Source organism: Grus americana, chromosome 13 (genome assembly GCF_028858705.1).
Source record: "Grus americana isolate bGruAme1 chromosome 13, bGruAme1.mat, whole genome shotgun sequence".
Classification (NCBI taxonomy): Eukaryota; Metazoa; Chordata; class Aves; order Gruiformes; family Gruidae; genus Grus; species Grus americana.
This window is the reverse complement of record NC_072864.1, coordinates 17,603,622-17,615,867: the sequence shown is the minus strand read 5'-3', so window position 1 is coordinate 17,615,867 and position 12,246 is coordinate 17,603,622. Positions and strand designations below refer to the sequence as shown.

At 43.0% G+C, this 12,246-nt stretch overlaps 1 protein-coding gene across 8 annotated transcripts in view; it reads right to left on the bottom strand.

Moving 5' to 3' along the window:
• Positions 1-1,009, bottom strand: part of CHD9 (chromodomain helicase DNA binding protein 9) — a 98,259-nt gene extending 97,250 nt beyond the window's left edge. For 4 of the 8 annotated variants that reach the window (XR_008579088.1, XM_054840379.1, XM_054840378.1 and 1 more), the window contains exon 1: positions 814-987. The gene's annotated coding sequence lies outside the window, so the exon portion shown is untranslated. Of the gene's footprint in view, positions 1-564; positions 730-813 lie in introns of those variants that run through there. The other 4 variants (XM_054840373.1, XM_054840376.1, XM_054840374.1 and 1 more) reach the window with 4 other exon arrangements.
• Between the last annotated feature and the right edge of the window lie 11,237 nt (positions 1,010-12,246).

Genomic DNA, 12,246 nt, shown 5'->3' with positions numbered 1-12,246 from the left:
GAGACCAGCCCTCTTCCGTGCACCCTGCCATCTTCTTACCTGAAAGAGGCCAGGGGCAGGACATCCAGCCTCTCCCCCACCCCGCTACCCAGGCAAGGCCCGATTCCTCCCCTCCAAACTTTGCCCCCGCTCGCCGGCCGCCCCTCCGCCCGTGGGCCCCGCGCCGCCACCTCGGCCCCGCTGCGGGGCAGGGAGGACGGGGGCGGCGGAGACCGCATCCCCGGGCGCCCCCGCCCGCCCCGCCGCCTCCATCCTGCCCCGCTCCACCCCCGCCGCCCCCAGGAAAAGCTGGCCTCGCCGCCGCCCCCCCTTCCTCCTCCCACCTCCGCCGGAGAGGTGCGAGGGACCGGCTCCGCCGCCGGTGTCGGCAAGGGGCGGAAGCAGGTCGAGGTGCGGCGGCGGGCAGAGCCCAGGCGGCGAGCAGGCCGCGCCGCGCCGTCCCCCGGCGGGAGGAGGGGCGCAGGGGGCTGACGGGGCGCCGGGGCCAGCCGGTGTCTCCGGCACCTGGAGCGCGGCCTGCTCCGGAGGTGGCGGGGAGCAGCCCGTCCCTTCGCACGTACTCACCGCCGGGTTCGCCATTACGCGGCGGCGCCTGGAGCCGCCGCCGCTGCCCGGCAGGAGGCACACGCGCGGGGCGGAGGAGGAGGAGATGCCCCGCGCCTGACAGCTCCCCGCCGGGGCGGCCTCGGGCAGACGCGGCGGCTCAGAGGCGGCGGCAGGAGCGGCGGCGGCTTCCCCTCCCCCCGCGGGGATTCCCCCCGCCCCCCCCCCCCTCCGGAGCCCAGGGAGCCGCTGGCCGAGGGCGGCACTTACCGGGTGGCAGGGTGGCCAGCGCAGGCCGGGAGAGGCGGGCGGCGGCGGAGCGGGCGAGGGCGGCGCGGCGTGCCTGGCTCTCCTCCCCCCGCCGCCCACCGCAGGCAGGGCGGGAGGGGCGGCCGGGCTGGGGGCGAAGTTTCACTCGCTCCGCGCCGCGACCCCACCGGCCCCAGCGAACCCGCGGGGACGGGCTGGGGGGCGCATTTGCATATTTGTCACCCCCGCGCTGATTGGCCGCCCGCGCGGGGGCCGCCGCCGCGCGCTGACACGGCGCCTCGGGAAGGGAGGGAGGGAGCGGTGGGGGGGGCGGCGGCGGTGCGGGGCCGGAGGGGCCCGCGAGCGGGGGGAGGAAGAGGAGGGCGGAGTGAGGACGCGAGCAGGGGAAGGGGTGTGCGCAGGGGAGGAGTGTGCGCGGGAGGCGGAGAGGGGAAACGGGAGCGTGCGAATTTCCTTCCCGAGACACCTTCACCTCACGCCGCAGCCCCCGCGGGAGGGGGCAGCCCCGAGCGGGGAGGGGGGTGGGGGGAAGCCGCCGCGGAGCCGATAAAATGGTGTGTGAGCGGCGGGGGTGAGCTGATCCAATATGGCCCCCTTCGCTGACAGAAGCCAATCCCGGGCGCGTTTACTCTGGAGGCTCCGGCAGAGGCCGGGCCCGGGATGCCGGGCAGGCCCCGCGGCCGGCGGCGCCCCCGCCGAGGAGAGGCCGCGGTGGCGCTGGCTGGAGCGGCGCCCGCCCAGAGTGCCAGCCCCTGGGCGGCGGGGGGAGCGGGGATTTTCCCTGGGAAAGGGAAACTTGGAGCTCCGGCACGTTTCCGCGAGGCGCTTACGCAGTCGCTGTCGGCGGTTTCCTCATGACGAGCGGCCCAGCGCCTCAGGGCAGAGCCCAACCCGCTTCGCCGCCGGGGCCGGGATTCCGTCACCTCACGGGAACAGGGCTCCCGCGGCGGCCGGCGGGCACACGTTCGTTCACTTTATTAAAGTATTTGGGGCTCCTTAAATGCCTCTCCTCGAGAGATCGCTCGGTAGTCGGCTGAGACTCTCTCCCTCTCTCTAGGGAGAGCCTATGTGACCAGGATTTCAGTTAACTTGACCTATTGATGGCATCACCAGATGTTGCCTTGAAGCCCAAGTACTAGCAGGGAGCGCAAGGAACATTCCCGCCTTTCTGAGGTAAATAAAGGTGGACACCAGGCAGGGCCAGCATAATCTCCGGCACCCCATGTTCAAGCCGTTTTCAGATGGATTGCTTGAGTATGCTAACGTGACTCATACGTTCCTACAAAGTCAACTATAAGCCTTTCCCTTTGCTTTTACATATTTCAGTCATTTAGAGCAAAGTATATTAAATGCCAAGCATTGATTTCCAGATCAAAATTTAGAACAGCCGTCCACAAATAAAACACTTCACATCCATGTTATCTTGAGTAACTTTTACAGAGCCTTGAGCTATAGAGTTTAGTTAGAGGACCCATTTCCACATAGGTAATGAGAAATCTCATCCTGAGGCTTCCTTCTGTAGTTTGCTAGCCAGGAACAAGTGAGATACTTCCAGTTCTCTCCAACTTTTGCTTCCATATTTAGGGTATTATTTAAATTAAGAGTTTGTCATTATACCCAATGTCTGACTTCCTGTGTATCTTACATGCTGTTATATTGTAATACATGAATTGATTTCACGGTTTCTGAATAGCTCAACTGAGCCTCTGTAGATGCAAGCATAAGGTAAGTTCTTATTCAGCATTAGTTCAGAAGATAAGCCTTTAAGCAAGCAACTTGAATGTTTTGACTTTACAGCACCTTTGTTTTTCTCTCAACTTATTAATTTTTTCATAGCTTAAACTTTAATCTTGCTCTCAGACTGTTCAGAAAGACTACTGTTAACAGTTACGCTAAAGTTTCTGTACTTTTTTCTTTTAGCTAGCCCTGCAGATTTTCTTTCTGATTTCCTTTTCTCTCACTAACAATTAAGAACAACTTTAAAAAATGAACATACCTGATTTTTTTTCTATCCTAGTGATGTCTAAAAGAAAACACATATGCTCTGCTCCTCTAACCTTCATAGAGAAAGAAGCAAATGTTTTACAGGGGAAAAAAGGCAGCCTTTACCCTTTTATTAGAATTAGCCAGCCAATTGTAATACTTCCTTAATAAAGCTATCAACACTATTGTAACATTGTGAAGGGCTCTCAGCTGTAGATAGTGTGAATGGTAATGTCATAAATTGAGAGCACAGGCTTAGAATGAGAAATCACATGAATGACTGAAAATAGGATCATGTGACTGGTTATTCTGTTGCTCAAAAGGACATCAAATTTCACAAACATTTAATGTCTGGATGGATTCTCTTTGAACTTAGGAAAAAACACAGGTTGCTGAAATATACAAAATTAATGTTTTTTGCTTTGTGCTTCATTTTCTTAAACGTCAATATCTCATCAATTTTAGAGATTGCTTTTGCACAGTGTTAAATTTTCTTTCCATCAAAACTTTGGCCACCTTATATCACCACCCTGAAATCCTACTATTGTTTCAAACAATCATAATTTTAGCAGGTTTTATACATTTTATGAGATATTTGTTTTCTTAGCACCACTACTTCACAATGTAATTATACTGCCTTGATCCATCATAGCATACAGATGACTCTTCTAAAATGTTGGGTTTGGTAAGAGTGGAAGAATACTTTGTCCCTCCTCTCCTTTGTTTTCCATAAATGTTTTTCTTCAAATGTCCCATGTACAACAGAGTTAGAACACATGATTTTTTATGTTCTTGACTCCCACAGAACTATAGCAATTTATTCTGCCTTAGGGTTTATCATGTGCATGCCTTCTAACACACTGTAGTCTATGGAGGGAGAAGTCCTGTGTACTCAAAACAAGGGCACTCATCCTTTATTCTTCTGTGAGTGTGGGATAAATTTTTCCAAGACAAAACAGCAGAGGAAATCGGTTGCTGCACTTGTCTGGTTTCCTGTACTTTGATTATCCATGGAAGTTGCTGCAGGGATATTGAGGTCAGGGCTGGAATGAAGTTCACATGCACTGAATCAGCTGCTGAGATTCCACTGTTGCCACAGTGACTGTTTTGATCCTTCTCAGTAGTCACTCTGTGTGACTTGGGAAAGCAAAGAGCAGCTGCCTGCACAGATTGCTGCTATTAGAGCAACTCTTCATATGTCTTTGTAGACATGCTCTAAAGGCCTGGTAGGAATCTGCAAGGCAGGTGAAGACTTGTAGTGTCATGCAAAGCGGGCCCTTGCTGAGGTGTTTTGGCTGCTTGGTGCATTGCCTCTGCAACCTGCAGTGTGAATAGGAAAAAAAAACACTTTCTCTGGGTGACTTTTGGAGCCATTAACAAGTCTGGAAGGTGAGGGTAAGCTCAAGTCATTTTACGTCTGAATATATTCAAAGTCATAGGTTCCCATTGGGGCTTTGTTGTGCTTTGGCTTGCAGTTTGTAGTTTGTTTGATCTGGAATATACACTGGAACTCATGCAAGGAGCAGCTATACTGTACACCTGCAGATGTGAAACACTGCAGATGCAAAGTAAGTACACGGAAGCAGATGGTTTCTCTCATGGCCTTGCAGAGGCAAATGTAAACCAGGGTATGGTTATAAATCTTTTTAGATTAGGACAAAATTTAATTCTTTTGACTCTGTGTGTGGGAACAATCATGTCCAAGGGTATGGAGCAGAAAGAGAAGCTGGAATTCTGAATATAAACCTTTCATATTGTGGTAAACAACTACAAATAAAATTCTGATTGCTAATTAAATTTGCAAATAATCTACTTTGTAAGATGGAAATCTCTTGGCAGCTAAAGTGTTTCACTCTCAGGATGTGATATGTTCTAAAAGTTTACCTGGCAGCTGGAAAACTACTGATGTAAATTGAGTAAACTTAGGGTATCAAAATGCTGATTTCTAACACTGCTTCTATTGCTGTTTCCTCATACACCTACATCTGTAGTTTGATTGTCTGCTTGCCACAATGATGGCCACAAGTGCACTGTTAGTTGATAAAACCATGATGATAGTACTAAAATGAAGTCTGCCATGAAATAGCATGAAAGGAAAACATTTTAAATCTGAGCTTACTGAAAAGTATTTTTTTTTACTAAATCATGTTTTCATTAAGAAATTTAAAAAGCATATTTTTAGGGGATTGCTGGCAGTAACCCAATTTTAGTTTTTGGCAAAGGTTTGCTGCATTGTCTTTTGAGAGAACAGAAGTTCACATCTTGGCCTCATACCTGGAAACCAGTTTGTGAATCTGGGTGCCGGGACTTAGGAGATTTGTGAGTTAGGGTTTAAAGTGTAGTCTGTAAAGATCAGAGAAGAAAGGTGGTACAGGAGCTCTTCTAGGCACTTGTGTTAGGAAGAAAGTAGTCCTTTAAGACCACAGTTGGAGGTTTTGATGACCAGGTGGAGCACAGGACTGAAGGTCACCTGACTCTCTTTGGGCTATATAAGACAACGCTGAAGGCTTGCTGTGGTTGTCTGTAGGGTGGTTGGGTGTGAAGGAGCTTTCAAGAGAGAGGGAAGGCACTAATAGCTGTTGTGATAGCAGGTAAGAGGTTTTACTAAAGTGGAAATGTGTTAGAGGTATTATGGTGTTCATGAAGTCTAGAAGAAGCCTGGAAGTGGTGTAAGTGATTTGATAATAGGGTGAGTACTTTCAGTTGTGCTAGAAGTAAGATGCTGAAAGTGAATATAGTAGTTAGAACCTTTTGAAAATGTATTTTTCCTGGTTTTATTTTCCATTCTATTTGTTTTTGTCTATAGAAGTTGAATGTGTATTTTATTACTTGATTTTTGAATGTAGAGCTTAGAGTGAGGGTAGTATTTTCTTTAAAGTTTTGTGCTGTTAAATACTCTTTACTAGGATTTATTTACTGTAGTATTAACTACTTGTGAACTGCTGCTTGATTTTTGGGAGAACTTCTAGAATATTCTTAAGTAAGGACTAAGTAGCTCTTAAGAGGGGGATAGTATACAAGGGATTTGAAGTAGAAGTGAGCTTTTTGCTTTTAATAAAAAAAACACTCTTCTGGAAGTGTATGGCTCCTGATTGAGTGATAGTAATGGGCCTCCTCCTAGAACTGAATTCTGTTCTTTGCTGTTGTTTTCTTTTGTTTTTTTTCTTTGATAATAGAATATGCAAAGAGCTAGTTTTAGGTGTTGTGAGACAAATTGTCTACTAGAAGGGATATTTGAGTAGTTAGAACCACAAGGCTTTCTTTGTAAAGGTGGATAGAGGATTAGTGGTAACTTCTACTCCTTGTTGAAGGTTTTTGATGCTCTTATTCGTGTGCAAGTGGTAAGCGCATGCTATGGGAAAATCAGATATATGCTAACGATTCAAAGCCTCTGGTAAAATTTTGGTAAGGAGTGGGAAGTATTGATGTGAAGTTTTATCTAATTCTGAACACTAGATAGGGAAGCACTTCAGACTAATTAAAGAGGTTTAGGAACTCTCCAGGAGGTTTGAATGTACAAAATAATATCTAAGAGCAAGTTACTAGTTTGTCAGCTGCTATATTCTGGGACTATAGTAAGGAAGGAACCCTCCTGAAGGAAAAACAATTGAACAGTTGCACTATAAATAGACTTACTGATCATAATCAATAGGCTTATGGGACTTGCCCATGTAGCTCTACTACACTTGTTAAGGTTCTAGCTTCAGGACTGTCTTACAGTCCAAAACTAGCTGTAAAATCAGGTAGTAGTGTTGTGGCTCCTTAAGCTTGTCAGAAAATACAGTAACTCACGAATACTGGTATGATCTATGTACCTTTGAATATTCAGCTATAAGTACTGTTTTATGTAATGTGTATATCCATATTAGTATGTGTAGTGTCATCAATTATTAGTATATGAAGTAAATCCCTAAAATGTTAAGTTTTAATGTAGTACGTTGGTGTAAAAAGCTGTTTTCTTCCTGACTTGATATGTACTGCCAAAAAAACCAGGCAACAAACTGTTAATACTATATTATGCTTTACCTTTAGTTCCCTTTCAGTCTTGATGTAATACTAAGCCAGTGAAATAAACCCTGCGAGTTGACGTGTTTCCTATAGTGCAGCATGCATGTATTGCCTCATGAGAGCCCTATTGTCACAGACAGGTGTTCAAAGAGTTTGGGTTTGATATCTTAGTTTTGTGAGGCATTCATTTATCTGATGTAACTTGATAAAACAGAGCATTACTGAGCAGTGTGAATGGGTGCTCAAAACCAGCCATTCAAGATGAAACTTCTTGTTACTATCCATGGAAAGCTTCTGCTGCCCTCTTGTGGTCTTTGTATAGATCCATTCTTGCTCTGCAGCTGTTACAATATTAATAAGCTGATTTTACAGTATATGGAATATTTTTCTGTGATAAAATTACTGTCTTTGTGGTTGTCACTTAGCTCAACTTCTGCAGAGCTCTTCATACCATTTCCTGCAACATTCTTGTATCCCAGTCAGGACTTTATGCTCTGAGTGGGTTGATAACCCAATGAGTGGGAAAACTGGTTGGGTGATTGGGCATGGAGAGTGTTTAATACTTGATACAAATGCTGGTAACATAACTAGTCTCAGTATGGATCCCTGTAGTATTCTATTTAACATCTCTATCAATTGCTCAGAGGAGTTTGCAGGTGACACGAAAACAGAGGAGGACAAGTTGACATGCTCAGTGACAAGACTGCCATTTGGACACCTAGACAGGATGGAGGACTGGCAGAGCTTGCTTTCCTGAAGCTTGTTTTCTAATACCAGATCCCTAGAATGCCTGCAGAAATCTCCTGTGCTATCCTGAACATGTTCAGAAATTTGTTTTGTAAATTGAAATAATGTAACATGCCAGACCATCTAGTCAACTTTTTGTCTGATGTGAAATGTGGGTTATCATTGGTTGCTTTTCAAAACTTGTAATGAAGTGGTGATTCAATCTCTTGTCAGTGTTGGCTCTTCAGTAAGCAAGCCTCAAATCTGCACTGAGGAAATAACCAAGTTATCATGAACCTGAAAATGAGGATGTGTTCTTAATGATTCTGTATTGTTAACTTAAACTCATCTGCTTTTAGACAACTTCTAAAAAATGTTAATTTTTTTGTCAGCCATGCATTGCATTTCTTAAAGTGAACCATTTTCCCTTTTAACTTTATACATGTAGAAGTAAGATCTGTGGTTCAAGACCTGGGTAAAATAGATTTGGTACTATGTAAACGTCATCAGCACTATATAGCTTGTGCAGATTGTTGTCTTGTGAGTTCCTAAGGTATCATGGAGTAACTGCTGATATTACTGAATTCTGTAAACTGTGTAGTTGAGCACTTAAAATACATGCACTGCAGTAGTCAACTTGGATCATCTGCTCTAGACCAGGAATCTTGTTGGTCTGTATAGCACGACTGCTGTGCCTGCTGTACAATTTTCAGTAGGATACTGATTGTAAAACTTCTAAACCAAAGGTGTTTTACATCTCTGTGCCCCAAAGTATCTTCTCTTGCAGACTGATTCGAAGTAAACTGTGGGATTCAGCAGTCATTTGGTTACTGTGATTTAGGGAATCCCTAGTGAAGCCTGAGTACTCTGAGCCACACAAGTAGGCTGCAGCCTTTCTGCTCATCTGCAGTACTGAAACTGTCCAAGAGGGAGCTGAAGGCAGACTAGAGATGTGGCTGTCTCTTAGAGGGTGTAGGAAGTCACAGGAGAGAGGTTTTGTTTTGGTGGGGTTTTGCAGCAATTTGGACCTGTGTGCCTAAATTCAGTTGAAATAATTCTTTGGATCTGGGCCTAAACAAATTAAGTTCCTTTGGACCTTGACTCTCTGGGCTGAAGTCAAATATTTAACATCTGCTTACAAGTGATTAGTTAATATTGTAAGATGAACTTTTAAAGACTTATGAATGTTCTGGCTTGTGTTTCTTGTGTTAAGCTTTGCTTCTGTGAAACTTCTTTACCAGTCACAAAGTACAAGAATATGGTGGAATTAAAGTCCTTTTAAAATGTTACCTGTGGAAATATTACTGAAACAGTAATGCACAGCTTAGCCTTCTGGTGATTGGTCAATGGTTGACTATTACTGCATACAATAAATAAGGTCTATGAAAAGGAAATGAGACATTTGAGTCTTTTAGCAAAATATTCATTGGGAGATAACACACTGTTGCTTTTCAGGAAGTTAATTCTAACATGTACTTCCCAGGCAGCAGAATCAATTGTATAGTACTGTTTCTGCTCCTTCTCTGTCACTGGTTTAGTTTTTGATTGGTGCCATAAAACTTTAGTAAATTTTCAGATATTTGTAACTGATTTTATATTTTGTAATATTGTGGAAGACAAACATTGATCTTGAGATAACAGAGGTAAACTGCTGACTTTTAGCTAAAAATTTTAACTGTAGTTCACTAAAAATGAAGTCTTTTATTTGTTCTCTCTGACTAGCCATGCACTGCCTGTACAGACTTTTATCACTATCTTTTAATGGTTCCCAATAAACATCTAGGAATTAGGATTGCATTTTGGCTATACTGAGTTTGATTCTTCACCTGTCTTAATGCTTTTACTCTCCCTACTACAAACTGTTTTTCTTTTTTTAACTTCCACCAATAGTTACCTTTCCAGTCCTTGTCAGTCTAGTTATTAAATACTTAAATTATAGAAAGACTTGAGTGTGTGTGTGCGTGCATGCATGCACATTTTGTGGGTTTTTTCAGTAGCACTTAATAAAAGAAGATTGTGATCCGTTATGACTCCAAGAAACTGGTTTTTGGTTTCTATTTCCCTTTTTACTAAGGTCAGTGGAATTTAAATACTCTAAGCATTTTCATCAGTTTCAGAACAGTTAGATGGAGGTGTGTATATATACAAAAAGTAATCTTCTAACAAGTGCCATCTTTCTACTTAAAAGGCAGATTGCAGAACAAATGCTGCTTAACCTCCCCAAAATCAATGCTAAAACTACTTCTGCAAAAATGAGATTTCACTACTCACAAGAGGGCACTGCGACTTTACCTTTGTGTGCGTTATTGTGAGACAAAAGCCTTGCTGTGAGATCTGCCAACAGAAAGGCAAGTAATATTGTTACTCTCTAGTGTAATTAATTTTAAAATGAAGCTTTTATCAGTAAAGATTGCAAACTCCTTTTTTAGACAGATTAAATTATTGAAAGTAATGCAGAAATTGGAGTCGAGCTTTGGAATGGAATGTCCTTTTGTTAGCTTCAGAGTCAAAGTATTGTAGCTGGTCATGACTGAGTAAGGCAAGCTACAGAAAGAAATCTGATCTCATTTAAAAAAAAAGTAAGTCTTACCATAATGAACTAATTTATTTACTTATCAAAGCCTTAAGTGTCATTAGACAGCTCAGTAGGCAAGTCATCATAAGAGGAGTGTTCACTTTGTAAAGATTAATTATAGCCTCCAGCATATCAAGTTTATTATGTCCAATAAGTATTGCAAACAGCTGGAGTAACATGTTTGTCTTTACACTTGATAGCGTTCTCTTGCCTCAAGGTCTGACTCCTGAAAGAATAATTAGTTGTTGCGGGTGAATTGTTCCTAATTCTGCAAGCTCTCTTTTGGTGTGTGTTTAATTCTGTGCTTTAAGTAAAACAAAATGAAGGTATTGTCTGATACTGAAGTTGTCAATACATAACTTTTTAAGCAGTGTCTGATCTCTAAAGCAGAGTCTCTTTTTTGTATTGATTAATTCACGCTCATTGGATATAAACTTTTTGTCTAGAACGGTTTTTCTCAGTGGAAATAGGAAAGACTGGCAACCCACAAATGGTTGGACTTTAGGAAAAAATTGATTGTAACAAGCTGGTCTTAAAACTTTCTGTAATGGCTCTTTGACTCCTGAAACAACTTCCCTTTGAATGACATGGAAACTCATGAACTGTAAGTTACAAAAAAGCATGTATCACTGAATAGACAAGGCAGACTTGGAACCAAATCATGTGAATAGCTAAAGAGGTCATGAAAATCTACTGAGGAAAACCTGTACTTCATAATGTTTTCTTATATATGCTTTGCAAAAGCATTTGCTATAGGATTATGACCTGCAGGTAGCAGGGGTGCTGGTAAAGCTAATGGAGACATCCAAATATACAACGAGAGAAAAAGATTACTGAAAAAGTGGTGTAAGATACTTCAGTAGAGTAAGGAAAGCTTCTGATAGCAAAATGAATTTAGGTTATCAAGAACAGGAATTAGGTGAAGAACTTAAATCTGCTTTTTTATGCAGTGCTCTCAAAGTAATGTCAAAAAGATAACTTTTGGTTTGAACAATACTTCATATTGGTGAGAGGTAGGGACAATTATTTTAAGTTTTAGGAGTTAAGATGACTAAGCTGTCAGGATGGACTTGCTATGGTGGAGTTCTAAAATGGGGGAGAGCAACTTTTATTAAATAAGAATGTCTCGATTAATAATGCATCAAGAACAGATAAGTCATTGTGTGCCTAGTTGAGTCCTTTTTAATGTTGTAGGACTGCTGGCCATCACACATAAGTGACTTACTAAATTTGAGGTGATCCTATGTGGGAAGGAATAAATCAGTGGTGTGTTGCAGTATGCTTATAAATCTAGGCAGTGTCACTGCTGTGATCTAACTTGAAAGTACTAACGAGACTCCTTAACTTATCCTTATGAAGAGCTACTAAGTCATGATTAACAGTCAATTGTGTGAGGGTTAGAATCTTAATTCCAGCTAATAAGCCTAATTTGCAAACAGAGGCTCATGCTCTAGATTTGGAAGTTCTGCTTCAGCAGCTGCTCCAATGGTACTGTTAAACTTGGACTCTATTACTGTTCATGCCTGTATTGAAGTAGACTGTTTCAGGGTGGTGCTAGAATGAACTTTAACAAATTAATTCACAAGCCCTTTACTTTGTATTTTTGGCTGTCAAACCCTTCCACTTGGAGCAAGAATCTCTGAACCTTATTAGCTAAACCATTTATTTCTTAACTGGAGCTGATAGGCAACCTTTTTCATCACCTTTATGAAAAGTGGTCTTTAAAGCTGAAATAGCAAAACTTTGATTATTTTATTATCATTAACAAGAACGTTGGTTACATATTGGAAGAGATTATTGGAAGACAAGAAAGAAAACACTCCCCCCCCATGCCCCAAAAGTGAACCCAACTATAGGAAGTATTGAATAAAATACTAGCATGTCTTTTTTTGCATTAATACAAGAGCCTCAGGAGGAGGAGAAAAAAAACCCCTAAACCTACTGTCAATATGATTTTCCTTAATTCAATTTGTCTTTAGGACTAAAACATCTATCCAAAGCTCTGTGTTGACATGATACTGCTGAGGTCTTGGGTTTTATTTTCAAGCCATAAATGGCCCTTACAGGTCTCAGGAGCTGCTGTATTTGACAAGCTTGAGGGGGAAATATGCCAGTTGTCTGAACTTGTTCACATATGTTTA